This window comes from Triturus cristatus, chromosome 3_2, assembly GCF_964204655.1.
Source record: "Triturus cristatus chromosome 3_2, aTriCri1.1, whole genome shotgun sequence".
Classification (NCBI taxonomy): Eukaryota; Metazoa; Chordata; class Amphibia; order Caudata; family Salamandridae; genus Triturus; species Triturus cristatus.
In genome coordinates this window covers 489,990,124-490,012,058 of record NC_140584.1, presented here as the reverse complement: position 1 = coordinate 490,012,058, position 21,935 = coordinate 489,990,124, and the positions used below count along the sequence as shown (strand labels likewise).

The window sequence follows — 21,935 nt, the reverse complement described above, 5'->3', positions numbered from 1 at the left end:
GACAGACGTCCTTTTGTACTTGGTAGCATCCAAGTCGCCCTTCCTTCCTTCTTTCGCGAACATGCTCCCCCTCTTTCTGTATTCACCCCTTCACCATCTTTCTCTATCCTTTCCAACTTTCTCTATTCTTTTTACTCTTGCCTTGCCCCCTACTTCCTTCCTCACCATCTTTTGCTATTCGTTCCTAACTTTCTTTACCTTTTTAGGTCTCGCCTGAGCCAGCGCATGCGCTGCCCTGGAGAGACCTTTAGTAAGTGGGCTTCAAAAAATGCTACCATTGTGGCCTAGAGCTTGCGGTTACGCGCGCGACCGCGCGCAGAGGCGCCATCTGGCTTTCCTCGTCATGCTCATTAAGCGCATCGCTCGCAGCGCGCGATCGCAATCACTTTCTCGGCCGCGTCACTTTCACGGCCGCACGGCCAATGCTTGTTTCTACATGCTTGTTGAAATGGTGATTGAGAAGCGCATGGTGTTTTGAGATCTCATTGAGCGTAGCTGTTGGCGAAATCTAGTCTGAGAGCATTTTGTCCACCCTATGCTCCATGGACTGAAGAAAGGGCCTTGACGTGGATCTTCAGGGTGCAAGCCAGTCAGTGTAAACTCTACATATTTGTTGATGTTGCAGTTTTATGTTCTCTGCAGACTGATTAGGTCTCTGTATGGTAGGCCTGAGTTATCATGCTTCACTCTTACCGTCTTCAGACATGTTCCTGTCAGAGAGTGAAGGACGCTGGTCCATTTTAAGTAATCTGGGCCAGTCTTGAACAGCATCAGGCAGGATTGACTTGTTTTGCCATTTGGTTGATTTGCAGACACAGAGACAGTGCTTCACTTAATAGGACACAGAGTTCACAGATGTCATTGGATTCAGGGGTGGGGGCACACCAGTGCCTGCTAAGGAGCACGTGATATCTACTACTAGTTTCATCTTTTTGGGCTGCTATCGACAGGCCTGTCGTCTTTTGTCACACAAGGGATATGTTTATGGCTGTGTGTTGTGGTGTTCTTTTAACACTTTTGGTCACCATGAGGTGTGTTTCTGCAAAGTGTTGTATAATGTCTGCCATTGGCAAACAGCCCATGTTCCTGAGCAGTGCCCTTGATGGCATCTTGAGCTCACCCAGATGTGGAAGGAGAACTTTCATCTTTTAAGACCTGTGCTGCTATCACAGTTGCACAGGAATACTCGTGTTATTGTGAACGCTGGTCACCATGTCCTTTTTATTATTGCTTATATTGATTTCAATATAGACTCCCCCTGAAGTAAGATTTCCCAAGAACCCATCCCCTGTTTTCCTGGTTTGCAGATGCTGCCTTGACATGGCCCTAATCTAGGTTTATTTTAATGGCGATGGTTCTATAGTTTGGTTGTGACCAGTATTGTGTTTCTTTTGTAACTCATGGCAGCTCGAGATTGTTCTAGCATTTCGGTTTAAAAATGTAAAGCTATTGGCATATATTCTTTACATATATGAACATTTACTGTAATCCTGTTCCTAGTGGCGAGGCTGTTCTTAGAGAGTTTAGCAATGTATGTATAGAAATGCTTGCGTTCGCATATAGATCACAGTTTCTGTAATATCTTCTACCTAACTGGACAAAGTTATTTTGTGACCCACTCATCTGTGCAACTTGCTGGCCAAAACTTATTTTTGGCGTCTTCTTTTTCATCAAGTCTTTTCTAAGACGTTGTTCTTATTCCTTCAATGTTTTGCATCCTTGTAGAGGAGCTATATGACTCCATTTTACAGACTGATTATAAAACCGAAACCTAGTTTGGCAAATGGAGTGCTCTTTTACAACAAGCATTGGCATAGCCAATAGGTCTCGCCTTTGGGATCTTATAAGTGTTTAGCCATGCAACGGTTGATGTTGTTGCACCAAGGATATTGTGCTGCATTACTAAATACTTATAGGGTACCAAAAGCGAGACCTATTGGCTATGCCAATGCTTGTTACTCTTGCCTTGCCCCCTACTTCCTTCCTCCCTCTCACCATCATTTGCTATCCCTTCCCAACTTTCTCTATCCTTTTTACTCTTGCCTTGCTCCCTACTTCCTTCCTCCCCCTCAACATCTTTTGCTATCCCTTCCCAACTTTCTCTATCCTTTTTACTCTTGCTTTTCCCCCTACTTCCTTCCTCCCCCTCACCATATTTTGCTATCCCTTCCCACCAAACAGATGTGCACTCCTGGCTGCTCGGGCGAATCTATGGGCATCTCATCCAGACCACATCTGGAAAAATAGCAAGGAGAAATAGGGGATGTACAGACATTTTTGTTTTTTAGTGGCTAGCATTCATCCCTCATTTTGGATTAATATTCACACAAAAGGATGTTTGCACTCATCTGTGGGCAAACCAAAGAGTAATCCCAAGTAGTAATTGTAATAATTCATTATCAATATTTAGTCTGGTCTAAATAATATTAATGAATTATTACATTTACTGCTTGGGATTACGTTTTGAGCCACAGATCATCCATCACTTGCTGTTGTTGATAAGAGTCTTACAGTTCCTAAAACCTTAGTAGAACAGTGAAACAAAGCAGACAGGCTACCTCACCAGGCTCAGGCCCTCACAAGTTAAAGGTGGGAGTTACTTCTCTTTGGCCTTTTTTTTAATACTATTGTGGACCTCCTTTGTCTTTGTATTCACGCAACGTCTGGCCGTTCCCTCCTCCTTCATCCTCACATTTTAATACAAGTTTGCCAATACGTTTTTTTGTCTGAAATGTGATTATGGTTGTCTGTTGGATCGCCTTTTTGGGTCATCATCTTTTGCTGGCTTTGCCGGTTTCAGAAAGCCATTCCATGCTTAGTCTGGTCAGGACAAGGCTCTGCCAGAGTCCTTCAGTCAGGTAGGTGGAGGTTGGCTGCATAAGCTAACGTTTTGAGATATGAGGCGGTGGAGGGAACATTTAGGTATAGATGACTGGCGGGCTTCCTTTACCAGTGTATAACTACCAACCCCCACCAACAGCCCCCCATCTTTATTGTGCTTTAAAAAAACGGAACATTCCAAAACCTCAATATAGGAAACATATTGTAGGTTTGTATATCTGTGAATGCCTGTAAGACTAGCTGGCATGGCATGATTGTTGTTTTCCACAAAGAGTGGTTCTACTATGCAATAATGAGCATTTGCTATGCAATAGGTGTCGCATTTGCGAGAGCTTGAGCTATTGGCATTGTAAATACCAATGTCTTTTATTTCTGTATTTTAAAAACCTGCAAGCGGTGCGTAAACAGGTACTTTGTACTTGCAGTCGTTGCTTACGAGAAGCAACGCTGGAAGTAACTATGCCTCTTTTACTGCCAGCCCTCCTTTTCGTAAGCAAGGACTATAAGTACAAAGGGTGTGTTTATGCACGGCATACAGCTTTCGAAACACATAAATAAAAGGCATTGTTGTTTCCAATGGCAGTAGCTCAAACTCTAGCAAATGCGAGACCTATTGCATTGCAGATGCTTGTTCACATCTATTGCTACCCCTTGACTGCAATTTGTCAGCCCTTTTGTTTCAAAGCAATATCTTACACTGATGACGCTCTCAATTTCTGAGATGTGATAAACCAGTGCGGAAAGTGGTGATGCCATCTACTCCTGCATCTCTTCAGACTATTTCTAGATGAATAACACTTCTTCAAGCTTCACTCTGTTATGACTGAGTCACTAATGCTCATACTGAATTCCTCATGGTGTCGTGACTTGAAGCGAGCCTGTGTGGGAGACACTCCCTCTACTTCTGATAAGGTAACAATCCTAGGTCTTTGGGAAGACAGGTATCTTAATCTAATCCCTCTGATCAGATTAATTGTATCATCTTGTTGCCTTCAGATGAGGAAACTAAAAATGTTCCTCTACTTTATCCCTGCACAGCCCAGAGCCAGCAGTGATTAGGTCCTATCTATGTCTAGAGATGTGTGGATTTGCACACCGTCACCCATACCAGCTGCTCACATGATTGAATGGTTTGAGCTTAGCTGGGGTAAGGAGCGGCTGGTAATGCACTTCCATACACCTGGCACGAGGGAGGACCACATCACCTGCTTTCCCCTGCATGAAATTACGCTCAGGGCCATCCTGCCCAACAGTTCCTGCAGCACTTTTTAGGCACCAGCTTGCAGAATGTGGCACCAAGCAGCAGTCTTGTCTAAGAGGCGGCACTTGAACCAGAGCCCTGTCCTTGATCCAAAGAAGCTCCCAGGTTAGAATCTGGCACCAAAGTCTCTGAACAGGCCCATGACCGTGGCTATGGAAGGTTCCTGGCTCCACTTTATGCCACAGAGGTGCAGACTGCATTTTGTGCCCCAGGGCGCGGCACTGCTATCTGGAAGCAGGAGCAGTCTTTCGATAGAATTAGGACCATTCTTGCACCTGACTTTACTGAAATACTTTTAAAAACAAAAATAACATAAGACTGCAGTACCTTATTACTCTACCAGCGACTTGGAAGGAGATTCTTTTTTTAATACAAGAAGTTCAAATGGAAATTTTTTAATGAAGTTTTAACTTTGTTGCATCAAAGACATAAAGGTAACACTTCACTTTAAATATCTCCCATTTAAAAACAAAGACCATATTTTTCATATTTTAAATGAGATGGTATTTCATAGGAAGAGGTGTGGGTTATGCCATATTACAACATAGTGTTATGGTATGTTGCAGTATGCATAGCCAACACCTCACCAATGGGGGCGAATAGCTGCCAAGTTTTAAGACTGCTAATGTGCTGTAGCTAGGATTGCCACCTTTCTCAGAAAAATGTGCTTACATTTTGCTGTTCGGTGTGGGGATGCACTGATGGCAGTAGACAAGAGCTAGTAGGTGAAAAAGAATGTGTAAAATGGTCCATATCAGTGGCAGCTGGTGACATTTGAAACTGGTGAGGCGTAAAATGATTGTCATACTGCACCATAGCGAGCGCAGCGAGCAAGCCCGAACAACCTAAGAGGGATCCGGGGGGATTCTTCCCCTGAGCAAATTTAAAAAAAAGAGTGGACAAATGGTGCATTTACAAGTAAATTTGAGGTCACAGAAACCCCTCGACTAATTTGCAAATGTCCACTTTCACCTCGCCAATGTTAATAGCAATGAGTGGCTGAACAAAGTGCTGCGCCTGACCTTCACAATGACACCGTCAGACCAGGCATCCTGTCTTCTGTGGTTTTACTGCCCCCATAAGAACAACACTTCAAGTGCTCAGTGACAAAGGCCTGCCACAAATGCTCCATCTTCTACAGATTGGTGTCTCAATGTATTCTAAAAACTCCACCTTGTGACTAACATAACTGAACATGTTGGTATTGTTACTAATTGCAACCAAACCGCACTGTCCAGTGTTTCACATACTGTTTTCAATAAACATTATTCTGCGGAAGACACGTACGTTATTAAAGCTAATAGCACCTGAAATAAACATGCAGTATAACAAATACAAAAAGCCGTCTTTGTGTACTTTGTCACCAGAATCCCTACCATGATGGAGCATACATATCGCTGAAAAAATATAATTTTTCTCTCTCCACACTCTCTCTCTCTCACACACACACATATGCAAACACACAAACACCACACACACACTGCACTTTGAAAATTAAAGATTTAGCACAATCTTAATTGCAGAATAAAAACAATGCTCATTCCTAAACAAGATTGAGAAAGTGAGCCACAGTACACTATCTAAACCAGAGTGCCATAACCCTCTGACATCACAAGGCATTGTCTCATTTCCCATAACCCAAAAAACACAATGTTATGTTCACATGACCCATAACCCTCTGACATCACAATATCTGTCTTGTTTCCTATAACCCTGACACCACAATGTTCTGTTCCATGACCCATCACGCTTGGACAGCACAATGTTCTCATCACATCACATGACACTCTCTGACATCACAATGCCCCTTGCCATTTGCTCTAACCCTGACATCCCAATGTTCTGTTCCATGACCCTCTGACATCGCAATGACCTGTCTGGTTTTCTCTCACATCACAATGTTCTATTTACTTTCTCCATAACTCCACTCACATATCCACACAATCCTATGACATCATAATGCCGGATAACTCTCCTTTCAAAGCACGCGTTGACTCAAACTGACCGTCATGCATACTCTAAAAACCTAGAACCCAATTGGTTGTTTATGGGGACACTTTTAATAAGTTTATTCTACATATACTGATGCAAGAACCGAATGGCGGGATTGCGTTTATCCATGTGAACATCGCCTTAGTTGCACGTTCTTATCTATTACATTCCTACAATTTTGGATGGCATTCCACTTTTTGTCCAAGTCAAAATACTTCCATGCATAGAGGCTCACATGGCACAGTGAGCATTGGCAAAGCAATGTTCTCCCCTTTCAATGCCATTACCTGCCCCTTTGCTGTTCCGCATTTAGCAAAAATGCATGTTTGCTAATATGGAACAGCATCACCAGAAACAAAAAAAGCTTATATAAGCTATACATGCTTCACCATCCATGTGCACACTGCGTTATGATGCTTCGGCTATTTTTGCTATCTTTTTTTTTACTTTTAATTTACTTTTCCAAGATGGCAGATGCACCAGGGCCCACCAGACAGTTGGTACCCACAACAGTGGGCAAGCCACTCCCCCCCTGCCCTCGAGCAGGACCGCCCACCCCAAACCAGGCGCTTCTGCTTTCTCGCAGTGCAAGAAGCAGAAACATAAATGGTAGTTATTACCATTTATGTTTCTGCCTTCTCGCACTGTGAGAAAGCAGTTGGGCGACGCCCCCACGCCCCAATGGGGGAGCTGCCACTGGTCCATATTCTTTTGTATATGGAAATTGTCACTCTACTCAGTTTGAAAATGTCAGTTCTCGCGTCTTACGTGATTTCTCCCTGTGCTTCCTGTTTTAGGATTATATTTCAAAATCGGGAAAAATAGCAACTTACACTGCTTTCCCAAATTTATTTTTCTGGCATGCACTTAAAAATTCAGACCAGGCGAGTAAAATGCCAGCCAGGTGGCAACCCTATTTGTAATATTTTCTTAATAGCATTCAGCTTATGTGTGACATTTCAGGACAGTTGAGTGATAGTGTCAAAAGAACAAGGAGTGTTGTTCATGGAATTAAGTTATTTTTGGAAAAGACAGTATTTTCGGAAAGGTAAAGGTCTACTCTGGATGGGGCCCGGAAGCCGCAGCAACATTACTCACGTGCTGGTGTAAGGTATAAAATTAACATTGCTCAAATGGGGCACAGGTGACTTCAGTGCAGCTCCAGGTAAGCATTCATGGCCTGTTTGAGCTTGTGGATGAATACATTGGCATTATCAGAGATATACAGGATTCAGCCCTTACTGTGTGCCTCAAACAGCATAAGCTCAAGAATGAAACTGGGAGCTTTTCCAGCCGCATCTCAGTGAGTTAAGAGTTAGTAGACACAAACCCAGCACAACGCAGCAAGAGTTGCAGGGCTCAACAGTGACAATCAGAATCCTAACAGCCTGCTGCTGAGAATCTACTGGGGGTATTTCCTTCTCATACTAGTCCTACAGTGCAGGAAATACCGCAAGGGGACTATCATACGGATGTAGCACTCCCTCCATGAACATGGCAGATCCCCTATTGCCACTATTTGTTACATTTAGTTTATATTTAAAATGGGAAAAATTGTGTATATCTCAACGATTGTCTGGATTTCTTTACCATGTCTTGGCATGAAAATATTGGTTAGGCTTGTACAATGATTGAGATTTGGCAACTCTACATGCTTGCCTTGTATTCAAGGCACACAAATAAGGTGAAATGCACAATGCTGTGAGCAATCATCTTAATAGGTCATAAAAAGTAAGCAGTAGCATTGATTTATTCATTTGAGTTAGCAAAGGTATTTTTAGCCTCTTTCTGCAAGTATTGGTCAGCAATGTGCTATTAGGACTGATGATCTCATGGGCACTAATTGCAGAGCTCAGAGTGATGCGCGGGCGTTTTTAAAATGCCTACTTTCCCTTTAAATTGCAAAATATACAGCCAGTGCTAGCTAGAAATGTCAAACGTTACCATAAGGAGCTTTGATATTGGGGGCAATGTGTATTTTAGAAAAGCACACTGCATGTGTAATCACCTGCAATTTAAGCATTAACTGCTTATGTAAAAATAGGATTACAGCGTATGTGTGCTTCTCATGTGTATCTCTGTATTCCAAATGAGGTATGAATCATTTTGTTCTGGATTGTCGAAAGCTTCTGATTTGTGCGGGGCTACTTTTCTACCCGCGTGGTCCTTGCTCTGTCTGAGAAGTTCCCTACTGAAGTGACTGTAAATCAGAAGCTCTGCTTGGGGTTTTCATTTTGACCATCTCCAAGCTTGCAATTCACATACATTTTCTCCATTGATCCTTGACTTTGGTGTTTGCATTGCAACACCATGTTGAGCTGCAGGAAGTGTATCCTGGGTCCGGTTCACAAACTAGATACTCATGCAATGTGTTGCCTAGCTTATCTTCAAAGAGGTTGCCACCAACAGCAGTACAAAAGAATACAGAGGCCAGTCTATCTCAGTGCAGTGCACCAGCACATGACAAGGCTTCTCACCAGAGATCCTTGCACTGCAAGCTGGCACACTTCTGAGTGAGCACAATCCTTTATTTTTGTGTGTGCGCAGATTCATCCAGTTCTGTTTGTGGCGGTCTGCATAACCCATAGTCATTGGCTCTTCTAGGTCATGCTGACTCAAATCATCTGGGAACTTTTGTGAAAATCAAGAGCATGACAAGTGTGAATTAACTCACTTTTCCAACAGTTGTGTTTAATTATTCAGATTGGCTGCTAATCAATAATTTCCTGAATACAATATCACATGGTATTCATGCCTGATGTGCATTGAACAACTAACAATTGAATCATGGATGAAAAGCCAGGTCCATCCCAAAGGCGAAAGAGTAAGACATACTATTTCCATCCTAGATGGGAGAACAAATGTTTATCTTAGTAAAATTAAAGACAGCTGTATATGTTTAATCTGTGAGGCGTGCATAGCAGTGGGATAAAGAGCACTGCTGGCTGTTTTTTTTCAACAGTGCACATACATTCTGAGAGAAAGTTCTCTTAATAAAAACAAAAAGCCAAAAAACATAAGTGAACTAAAAGCTGCACTGCAGACACAGCAATCTTTTTACTAAAACAACTAAGAAAGCTAATGCCGCAACTGAAGCATCTATCAAACGTATTCATCACTTGATTAAAAACGAAGCAACACTTTCCAGTGGGTTATTCTGCACAAATCTAATGGAATAGTCCTTATTTAAAGATTTCAAAAACAGCCCTGAATTTATGTTTACCATTTAAGAAATGCAATTAGGAGCCTACACAATAGCAAGAAGGGTATCTGCATTATCTGCCAACATGACGGAGCAGTTAGTGGGATTTAAAGACATGCAAATATTTTTCTATTTAATGTGATCACTCCGTTGACGAGAATGATAGGGCCTGCTGGCAATGTTCGCTCAAATGGTTTTTGAATATTTCATCCATAAATAGGAATTTCAATCTTTATTGCCTCTGAAACCCACAACCAAGTGAGCTGACTTCAACAATGAGTAGAATTATTTTGCAAAAGCAAATGTCCCACTAGAAAATTAAGTGGCATTAACAACTGATGGTGCAACCACTATGACAGGACGTCATTCTGTTTTTTTTTTAAATTAGACCCCGACTTCCCTCCTCTTGAAGTACCGGCATTATCCTTCAGCAGGCAGATTTCGCCAAAGTAATGGGGCTTCATCATGTTATGACTCTTGTTGTTAACATTATTAATTTAATTTGCGCAAAGGCCAAACAGCACAGAAGCTTCAAGTTATTCCTCAAAAAAATTTCAGTCACATATTCTGATATTTTACTTTACGTTAAAATCTGGCAGCATAGTGGGAGAGCATTCTATGTAGATTCCTTTCACTTGTGCCAAAAGTCAAAACTTATGCAGTCTAGAAATGAAAATACCACTGAAATATCTAGCATGGAGTGGTTGCTCAATCTGGTATTTTTAACAGACATGACCAAGAAATTGAATACCTTTAACTTTGAATTACATGGAAAAATCACAACAACCACCAGCATTAGTTCTGTTAAACATTAAGGCCAAAATGTGACCTTTGATAAGTGAGGAAACAGATGACGCAACACTTTCTCTTTGTGCTCCAAATGTTTGCAGAAAACAAAGCTCAGGCTGGGCTCTTGGACATAATACATTTGGGGCAGCTGCACCCACCAAGGGGTGTTCCTGCCGGGTTGCTCACATTATGATGAGCAATTGGGAACCTTACAACGGGGGGGGGGGGGGGGGGATAGGGTGTCCTTGCTGGGTTGCGCCTATGGGTCCAGATGTTGACGCCCGCCCCCTGGAGCCTGGGTGGGTCCGTTGGGGGTGAGGCCGCGCGGGGGATCTACCGCTAATTATAAGCGGGCCATTTGAGTGGGATGCAGATGTGCACTTGTTCTATTGTTTTTCAGGTGTTTGTGTTGCAAGGTTCAAGCTTGCCTGTCTCTGCACACCAGCTAGTGCCTTTATGGGCTACCCTTCCAGGACTGTGGGTTGCATAGTTGGGAGGCCGCGGTGCACTGCTCAGTGGCATCCGTCTGAAAGGTTCCCCTCTCTATTGGGCGGGGCCCATCTCTTCCAGGGGCAATAGGTACGGTGCAGCTGGTGTGCGCCGTAAAGGTGGGTGCTTTCCTTGAGCAGGTCCTTGTTCTCATACTCAGTATAGAACGTGGTGGTCCCAGTACTATTACATCAAAATAGTGTAATGGTATATCAAAGAAAAAGAATACAATTGAATTGGTAAATAGTGCTAAAGTGTTCTTTAATGACACTACGCAATTTAAAAAAAAATAAAACAAATTCAAGAAAACATTCAAATGTATCATTGGTTTGCCCAACTGGGTGGGGGGTAGGGGAGGAAAAGTGACTTGAGAGAGGTAGTGAAGCAAGTGACATATAATATTCAAATGTATCACAATCAAATTGTCAGGCATGTTATTTAATGCCACACATTCATAGTATAGTCCATATCAGAAAGAAATCAATTATATACATAGCCATGTACAGTACAAAATCACAGTGCGACCTGCACTGTTGATGATACTGGCATTGATGATGTGTCGACGTTTCGACCCCTGAAACCGTGTAGGTTCGTTCTAATCCTTACTGACGGGGTGTTACTCAGGACAAAAGTGAAAGTGAAGTGCAGAGGGGCACCTAGGGATAAAATGAGGTGTTCGTCAGGTCCAACACTTAAATTAAGGACGAGAACAAAAAAGCATGGGTAAGTCACTATAGTTACCGTATCTGATAGGGGAAAACCTAGTAGGTACAACGTTTCGTCAAGGGACAGTGGAGCTTCAAAAGGCTCCGAACGTGGTGGCAGAGAGTGATGAACACCTGTAGAGATAAGGTGTCTGGCAAAAAATGGCCTTAAATGAATCAAACGTTACTGCGTTGGAGAGGCCATGATAGAACAAAGGAAAACTTAATCAGAGCGAGGGAAAGAAATCTGTATTAATCCTTCATACACAGTGTAAATGCTGCTAGACAAGCTGTGATCAAGCCATCGGTCCCAAAGTGAAAGAAATCATGAGTAACTCCCAATAAATGGGTTCAATTAGTCTAAAGGGAACGGGGGGAAAGGTACAATCAGTGCTAGGTTCTCAGGTTAATCAACTAGATTAACGCCTGTTCAAAAAGAACCAACTCATTCTCTGAGCATCCGAATTCAATGGTGTGGTACAGTGCCTGGTGAAGCTGACAAATTATACGGAACATACGCCTATTTCAAACCAACTCATTCTCAGAGGAAAATCGTTTACATATTCAAAATACTGAAAACGGGTGGCCGCATCGAGCGGTGGCTACTGGGGGTGCTCATGGTACAGTGCATGATGAAGCTGACCAATTACACGGAACACGCGCCTAATTAAAACCAACTCATTCTCTAAGAAAACCGTTTACGTGTGCAAAATACTAAAAGGGTGGCAGCATCGAGCGGTGACTCTGCTTCGAGTGAAACGGCATGCTGGATTATTCACTCCGCCTCTGCCAGACGGGGGGAACGTGCAGAATGTAAAATTGAGCGGTGCGACAGTGAATTGAGGCCTGCTCGCTAGGGGCTATAAATTAAAAAGGCCCGCGGCTCATAATCCCGAATAGCTAAAGTTGAATCAAAGTGACTAACAACAGCTAACCCGTAATGATTCGTGAAGTCAGGCATACGCGGTAATCATCTCAAAAATACGGGCTACAAAGTGAAAATTCGTGCCCGCAGCGGACTACCGAGGTTACACTTCGCAGTGAACAAGGTGCCTGAGAAACCAATGGTTTGCTGGAAAAGAAAACGGAATATACAGCACTCACCCTCATTAGTTCAGCATCCCTCATGGTATGGAGAGAGAGCAAGCCGCTGGTGTGTGTACCCTATTTAAATATTTCACGGGAGACACCAGCAGCCGCGTGACATCCCGCATGTAGCAGCCGCTAAATGCCGGTTAACGTGCGAGTCTGACCTCGCATTGAAAGAAGAAAGACTCGGTTCCCCTTGTAACGAGATTGTGAGTGTGTGGAACATCAACAACATGTTATCCGCAAAATAAATCTTGTTAACATTGTTATATCGTAACACATGATAAATACGGTTGGCATTGGAAATATTTTCAGGCTTAATACAATCGAATTGTGCACCTGCTCGGGCCATTACATAAATATAGAATGATTACTAAACACAATTCCTCAAGTATATAAGCAATTGCTCACAGAGCATAATACATAATGTTCGCATAGTACAAGTTGGACTGGCAAAGGCAATCGTATAATTATGAGAGCCATGGATTACATGTCATTTATGGAAAACCATATACTATTTCAAACGGAATAGAGGTTCGGTGTTGGAGAGTTGATTGTCCATGGAACAGTTTCGTACAGAATGGTAGAGACAATGGCAAAGGTGGCATTGGGCAAGTGAAACATCTACAGTCAATTCATACTCAGACATTGGTCAGTTTGGCGGATACCATATCTAGTTAAACACTCCTAAATTGGTATAGTGCAAGGGAAACCATTCTCTGAAGAGAAAATAAGATGCATCTTAACCAATAGTCCAATAGTGATGAAGTTGGAATTATGCAGTACTCAGAGTGGTGTTGTCATGGTTAAAATGGGCCTAATTATGTATTAAGGCATGCCAGTTGGGCGTTGCTGGGGTCCAATTCGTTCAAGCCATTGGCAATGGTGTCCAGACATACCATCCATTTAGATTCTCTGATCGTTAGGATTGAGGCAATATTGCCTCCTCTTGGTCCCAGTTCAGCTTTCTCAATCACCAGCCATTGCATTTGATCAAGATTATGTCCCATCTGTGTGAAGTGATCAACTAGTGGCGCCCCTACCACGGAGCACCGGATCCTACTTTGATGCTGCAGAATCCTAGCCTTGATCTTCTGTTGTGTCTGACCCACATAGAGAGACCCACATGGGCAGATTATTCCGTAGATCACATTAGTGGAATTACAATTGGTGAAAAAATGCAGCATGATTGGTTGGTATTGTGGTAAGGCACGCTTTGCAATGTCTGCATTTGTAGTGTCCTTTGACAGGTGGCAAGTTCCAGAGTGATTGGATCGTGGGTTCAATAGGGTTCTCCAAGAATGAATGTACCACATGATCTTTAACACTCATTGCTTTTTTAAAAGAGTGCATGTGTGGGTTGGGTTGGTCAATGTCAGCTGATACTAGATTCCAATGTTTGTTTATTATCTTTTATACAGCGTTACCTCTAGTGGAAAATGTTGTGACACAAATTATTCTTTGTGACAATGAGTCATCCTTCTCCTTTGGGGTCAACAAGGTTTCCTGTGTGTTGAACCAGGCCCTTTTCTGAGCTCTCTTCACAAGTCTTTTTGGGTATCCTCTAGTCATCAGGCGGATACTCAAATCTTCAGATTCTGCCATGTAATCCGCCCTCTTTGTGCAGTTTCTGCGAATTCGTGGAAATTGTCCCACTGGAAGATTGTCCCTCAGGCCGCGTGGGTGGTGGCTATTGTATCTAAGGAGGGAGTTGCGTTCGGCCGGTTTCCGGTATAGTGTAGTAAATAGCTTGTTGTCTTCACAGCAAATTTTGATGTCTAGGAAGGCTATTTCGTGGGCATCTGATTGGATGGTGAATTTTATATCTTGATCACATTGGTTCAGTCATTGGTGGAAGCGGCCCAGTTCGATTGCGTCACAATTCCAGACAATCAATATGTCGTCTATATATCGTTTCCAAAGATCCACCCGGTGGTAGAAGGGGTTATTGTTGAATACATACAATCTCTCAAAGTTGTCCATGTAGATAATGGCTAGGTCAGGGGCATAGGCTGCCCCCATAGCCACGCCCTTTGTTTGTATGTAGTAGTGTCCTTGGAAAAATACGTTTTTCTTCATTGCAATGGTCAATAGGGCTATGATGAATTCCGTGGGGACTCTCATCGGAGTAGGCTGTTGGTTCAGGACATCTCTCATTACCTCTAGTGCTGGCTCTTGTGGGATACTTGTATACAATATCATACTCTCAATTCAGTTGATGGTTGTTTTCATCCCCAGATACACTAACAAGTTGTTACCGCTGTCTGGTCTTGCTAACCATTGTCTTTTTCCAGAAAGCTACTCGGACGCCAGGAAGACGATCGCATCAGGCTCAGGCAGCTTCTGGTTGCAATTTGGACATAGGTAACCCCACTTCCTCCCGCATTATTATGGAGGGGCCTCTTTTGCCTTTGCCCACACCCCCCACCCTACTGGGAGGGTGCCTCTGGCACCGCCCACGCTTGGGCAGGCAGACTCAAAACCAACAGTCTCCTAACCCCCCTCCGTTTTTATTATAGCAAGGTACTGAGTCCCCTCGGCTTCAAGCACGGGTCCCCGGTTCAACAACCACCCACAGTGACAAGGCCACACAGGGTAAGCCAGGTCGTACGCAGGTGGGGAGGGGGAGTAGGCTGGGGGAACCAGGCGCAAGTGCAAAACCTGTCATACATGTTAACCGGTGCTTATCTCTCACACCTCAGAATCTTCGGAATAAGCGTAAGCAGGCAGCGTTGGTCTTGAATCAAGGGAGAAAGTAAGTATTGGTGAATGTTGGGGTGAAGGGACACTCGCTGGAGCTGCACCAGTTACCGGATCCCTTCGGATCAGCGGCGTAGTGACATTGGGGACCATCCTTTCACGTTTCCTCTATACCTGCAGGACTTGCTAAGAGGTTTCTGCACAACTAGCCAAGGGCATGGATGGCCAAGGATCACCCCCTCTGTTTTCCCAAATCACCACGGCCGATGATTCCCAACCTGGCATGTCGCAGGAGGCAGTCTGAGCGAACTTCATGGAAACGGCGAGGGCCAAAGGAGAAGAGTGGGCAAAAGGCATCCTTCACTCGCATGATCCAGGAGATTCTGGGGTAGTATCCGACCTACCAGGGGCAGCCCAGGCAGGACCAGTGGAGTCTGGACCTGTGAGGCCTAAACTGGCTCGCCGGCCCACGAACAAGGAGTTCCCTGCTGAGCCCCCGCACCGAGTCGGAGTCACTTCCCCACACCATGAAGCAGTGCCCGTGGTGGTACCGGCATGCTCTGTGAACCCAACCGCAGCCAGCGGTAATAACGTGGACAAAATGGGTAAGATAATGGACTCTATGTTGAGCATTATGGCGGACTTCCAAACACGTTTTGCTAACCCTGGGCCTCCACTCCTTCCAGTGGCCCCTGCTCCTGTGGGGGGGAGGGGCACAATTAATTTCACGGATATGGGGTGACCAGGTCAGCGGTGCAGGCACACAGAGACTAGCAGGCTCAGCCACCACCGAAGTAGCCCCAGCAACGCAGCCAGAAAACCAGTTACAGGCAACACAAGCGCAGGTCTACGGTAGTGCCGCAGCCAGCAGCATCCCCCTGCCGAGTGGGCAAACCTTGCCTCTATACTTCCAGGTGCCCCCAGCAGGCAGTCCAGGTCCCAGTGCGCTAGGAGAGTTAGCGGCCCCGCCGGTCAATCCCCAGGAGGTTCACAACCCCACCGTGCTGATTGAGGCAGCCAAAGCACCCCCTTTGGCAGCAGCGCTGCCACCACTGGTCACAGTCGTGCCCTTAGTATCAGGACGCTGCTCCCTTGCATGGCAGGTGCTACTAGCGGCTAAAGAGGGGATCTGGAGGCGGGAATTCGTGGTCATTTTCACTCTACTGATGCACGGGTTGGATGGGCTGGATACTAGGAAGATGGGGGGAAAGATGAGGAGGAAAAAGTGAAATACCAGGCCTGGCCTGAGAAAACCATCGAGAACTGGTTGGAGGCTTTCTCCATACTGTCAGCGGTGGTTATGGAAAAATATCCAGAGCAGGGTCCCGCGTTGGTTCAATACTCCCGTTCCATACAAAGTGAGGCCATAAAGTCGGGTGGGATCGGGTGGTACAATTATGACCAAGAATTCAGGAAGAAAATGGCCATGAGCCCAGAGCTGGGATGGGACATGAAAGAGGTCCAGCTCTGGATGGAACACATGGGCAGGTTTACTCTGTACCATAAGGACAACCCGAACAAGAGTCAGAAAGAGCAGGCCACTTCCAAAGGACAGGGCCAGTCAGGAAGCACTTCTTCATACAGCCCTTTCGGGGGGCACTGTCAGGAACCAATCTGGGAAGATGAACGTTGGTACATGTTCTTCTCTCTGCTGGACACGCAGAGGCAGCTGGAACCTAACAATCCCCAGAAATCATCTGACGAACACTGAACCAGAGACACCAGTGCTCATCCGATAATCTCAAGGGAAAGGGGTTTGGGAACAAACATTAAACTAAAATAATTAGTTAAAACAAAAAGCTAAAATTAAGAAAGAAACAACTGGTGCACGTTCATGCCGGTGGAGAAGCAAACTCTGGGTCACAGAATAATCTGGGACATCTGTCCTAAAGCTAGGAATGAGTATAGAGACCAACTCCTGCAGCAGTAGTAAAAGACATCAATAAAAACACAAATAATCAATTACCTATATCATGCATAAACTTCTGCATTGGGTCACGATAAAAGATGTCTTTTAGAATGATTAGAATAAATCAGAACTGCACTCACACCGTATGGCGCCAAAGATAAATACACCCTCACACAATATTGCGCCAAACATAAATACACACTCACACAATATTGTGCCAACGAAGATTACACATAACCACACCATACATTCTTATTTCAATGAGATAAGACATAATCTGTATTCTTCAGCTGAAGTATGTCCAAGGCTTGAGAGCATTACCAGGACCTTCTTTCAGCGAGAAAAAACAGAGACGTAACAGGATAACAATAAACACTGCAATATTAATATACACTTCTATCAACAAGGACTATGCACAAATTACATAAATAATTTGAGGAGGAAATGACCAAAATCTAGGCAAGTAGCTTAAAGTAAGCAGACTGGGAACAAGAGGGAACTGTGATATAGGAAACAAAGTCAGGAAGTCTCTGACTGCGAAGAGTTTCGTGCGCAGTTACACAAGATCTCCCCGATAACCAGAAATGAGCCGGAAGTCAAAACATTGGAATTTCACTGAGCACAAGATTAAATGTACCACAAAAAGGATTTAGAGTTATCTGTGAGTAGCAGCAGCAAGGATGGAACAGAACTCGCCCGACCAGCACCTGCAGAGAAGAGCCGTCACGCCGCAGGATCTTCATCAGGAAACTCCATTGCAAAGCACTGAAGGTGAGGCTGGGTGAGAGTTAAATACCTTTTGTCAGGCTGATGAGTCATGGAGGTTGCTGAGTCATGGAGGCTGGGACCTGATGGTTCTAACAGTAGAAACAGCACAACGTCTGTCAAAACAACAACTTGAGGAAATTGAGACATTAGAATCAGAGATCAAAACAAACCAAATCATTACGGATTCTAAAGCATTACTGGACAAAGTAGAAAAGGAAATTGGAGAGTTTAGAGACTATACAGTCAATCAAAAAGGTAACAAATTCGAAAAAGATAAAAGGAATTTTTCACTTGAAAAAGTATACCCCTATTTGCAGCCGGACTTCTATTCTCGAGTTGACTCACGCAGATATTTATTTGAATACCAAGGCAGGTCATCGAAGAACTTCATCACTTTTTCGAATACTTCGTCCTCCTCTAGTGGCAGTGAAGGAGAGAATAGTGAAGAGTACAGAAATAACAACAGACGAGGAAACTTTGTACCACAACAACAACAACAACAAACGCCTTTTTTAGGCAGGGGCCAACAGAAGTCGCGAGGAAGGGTCAGATTCAACTCCCAACCATGGGAAATGTCCACCCGAAGGCAAAACTACAAAAACTAGAACCATCACTAGTGTACAATTTATCCCAAAAAACTTTGACCAAAGAAGAACAAAGCATTTTGGAAAAAGGGCTAACATTCGTACCCGCCAAGAACACAAATTTTGTACGACTAAAAATGGAAGTCATTGAATTTTGTCGCAAAATCAGGTTGAAAACCTTCTTTGCCCTGAACCCATGTATCGAACTGACGGAGAACACGGGTCTAAAAAGAAAATCCTCCTTTTGTCCTCCCACAAGTAAGATTCCAAAAGAAGTGGTGACGTTCGAGAAAACAATCTTATCAGCAATCACTGAAATGGAAAAGAAAAAAAGATGGGTGAAATTCAACACTTCGAAACCTCAGACACAAGCACTTTTAAATCTTCAGAAAGATTCGTCCATTATAATAAAGCAGGCTGACAAAGGCGGGTCAATCGTAGTTTGGGACATCTTAGACTACACAGACGAAGTGCTTAGACAACTTCAAGATATTAATTGTTACAGGAAAATTAAGAACGATCCGACAACTGAGCTCCAAAATCTACTTTTTCCGATAATTGAAGAAGGCTTCCAACAAGGATTCCTTAACAAAAAAGAATTCGAGTTCTTAAAGAATAAGAATCCAAGGATTCCTCTTTTCTATGTACTTCCTAAAGTACATAAAAATGCCTTAAAACCACCTGGAAGACCGATAGTCTCCGGCTGCGAATCTCTTTTGGAACCGATATCCAAATTTGTTGACTTTTTCCTCAAACCATTTATTCAAGAAGTACCATCATACATACGTGACACGACCGATTTCATTAATCATCTGGAAGAATCATTCTTCGACCAAAACGAACACCATCTAGTCACACTAGATGTCGTTTCACTGTATACCCAAATACCCCAAGATGAAGGCTTGGCAGTGATTAAATTGTACTTGGAGAGTAGACCAAAACCAACGAGAGTTCCCACAGAATTCATTATGGACCTAGCTAGCTTCGCCCTGAAGAAGAACTATTTCAAGTTCAAAGGAGACTTTTATTATCAAATAAGAGGAGTAGCAATGGGTTGTCCATTTGCTCCTGAACTGGCAGTCCTCTTCATGGCCAAGTACGAAGAGAAATTCATCTATAATGGCAACCCATTCTCCCACCACATCGGAAAATGGGTACGCTATATAGATGATGTTTTTATGATCTGGACAAGTAATGAACAGGACCTGGTCCTTTTCCACGACTGGCTCAACAATCGCACGGAGGACATCAAATTCAGTCTGAACCATTCTAAGACCAAGATACCTTTTTTGGATGTAGAGGTATATCCAGCAAACAATGGACTAGTGACAACTCTGTATAAAAAACCAACAGATCGGAATAAAGCACTACACTTCACCAGCAGTCATCCGAGGAATTTAAGAGAGAACTTGCCCTACGGGCAGTTTCTCAGGATCAGAAGAAATTGTTCCTTTAAGGATGAATATTTTCTTCATGCAAGTAATCTGCTTGATAACTTAAAAATGCGAGGTTATCCGAAGAGATTATTGAAAAGAGCCATGAAAAGAGCGTGGTGGACACCACGTGAAGAGCTCCTAACACAGAAAGAAAAATCTCCTCTCCAGAAGATCGTATGTGTCTCAACATTCTGTCCAAACTCTAACCCATTAAAAAGGATCATTCGACAAAATTGGCACTTAGTCAAGAATCTTGACCCCTCTTTAAGTGACTATCCTCTTTTTGCATTCAAAAAAGATCGCAGCATTTCCAATCAAATAGTGCGAGCGTCTATGCCAACAACAACCAAAAAATCCCTAAGAGAATATGTAGGCCTCCCTCCAATAACTGGCCATCATAAATGCGGTACATGTGCCTGTTGTCCGTCAACAGAAGAAGGGGATTTATTTGCACACAATTCAATATACTGGAAACATGACTGTTTTACGAATTGCAAAAGTAAAAATGTGATCTATGCGATCCGTTGCCCGTGTGGACTACTGTATATAGGTAAAACGAGCCAGGAAATCAGAGTGAGAATATCACAACACAAATCACGGATCAATAAAAATGTCCAAAATGCCCCGCTTGTCCAACATTGGAAAACGTACAACCATCTAATAACCGATTTAAAATGGACTGTCATTTCCAAGGTGGATCCTGATTCTAGAGGTGGTGACCTGGAACGACAACTCTCGCGGCGCGAAGCAATGCTCATTGTGAAGTTCAACTCAGCCATGAACGGTCTTAATGAATTATCCGAAATCTATAATCTTTGACCAAATACCACCAGGATTGAATTTTCATAAAACAGAGTGGAGGATAGTGGAACCCCCCCTGTTTTCCCTTCGTGGGATCCCTGTAAGAGTCTGCCACTCATTGTTCAAGACTTTTCATCCTGACACGCAATCACAAGTCAGCTCACTAGTCTGTCCATATTGATCCATTTGAGTAAACAAAACAGCGCACTCAAATGCTCATCTATGATTAAAGTTTACTTTTTCTGAATAAGCCAGTTAAAAAGCTGCACTTTCTAAACTGTCCCTCACATGAAGGGACATCGTCTGAGTGAAGAAAAGTGTATCTACATGTCACGTCATAGATTGAACGACAACCATGGTATAAACTACATTACCCAGAACACACTTAGTGCGTTTGACAAGATTATATTCACACGAGACTTGGAGAACAAACACGGAAGCTCATTCCCTCCGAGTTTGAAGAGTGAGAAGCAACGAACACAGGTATGAAGACGATCCAAATTCGTCAAAGCGCATCCGTTCCTTTGGCGGTCTCCAACCCCGTTGACAAACTCCCTTTTATTGGTTTTTTCAGTGATTCGATCACGACGGAAAACAATTAATGACATACGCAACGGAAGAGATTTTGTTCGTCTACAGCCCGGAGATTCAAGGTAGGCTAACTGCCCCTGAGCAGCGCGCAAGGCGCATTTGACACACTGCAGATACTTGAATCTAGCAACCCGCTCCTGATATAACAACGACCTGACATCGTTTCCTCATTTTTCCTTTTAGATTAATTCTGTCCTAACACCTCTACACGTAAGCTGAACAGCATAAATGTCACTTGGATGTTTGGTGGTCTTCTAATTTATGTAGGTTTGAATACGGTACAGTTGGATTGAATTTTGGTCTAATTTATCACTTAGATTTTACACGGCAAGAGGTCTGGTGGACACATCAATCACAGGTACTACTTGCAAGAAATACACTGTTGCATGTAAAAGGAGGTGACAGTTTAGTAAGACTCCTCTTGTGTTCTCCTTTCAGCTCCCTGGTCCTGATGAGAGCCCCAGTACTAGAAGGGGCTTGAAACGCGTCGACCTTTATCTTTTGGCCTAATGAACTTAAAGAATTACTTGGAACTCTCAACATTGTTCCCTACAGAGTATACCACTTTTCTATGGCCAAGCTGTAATTTGTGTCTTTAAAGGGAATTTAGATTGCTTTTTTACAGTATGTTTGATTCTGGACTGTCCAGTGTGGTATGGGAGTGAATGTTGATATGACTGCGGTTGAATGTGTCTATTTATGTACAGTAAACATTTTGTGTTATCAGTTTAATGTTAATTGTGGAAATACACAAAAAAGGTTTTTGTTAAATTGAAAAC

General features: G+C 43.4%; 1 long non-coding RNA gene across 1 annotated transcript in view; it reads right to left on the bottom strand.

Annotated features, from left to right (window-relative positions):
* LOC146857592 (uncharacterized) overlaps window positions 1–17,821 on the bottom strand; it is a 46,747-nt gene extending 28,926 nt beyond the window's left edge. The window contains exon 1 of the long non-coding RNA XR_014979593.1: window positions 17,773–17,821. This is a non-coding gene — a long non-coding RNA (uncharacterized LOC146857592). The remainder of the gene's footprint in view (window positions 1–17,772) is intronic.
* Between the last annotated feature and the right edge of the window lie 4,114 nt (window positions 17,822–21,935).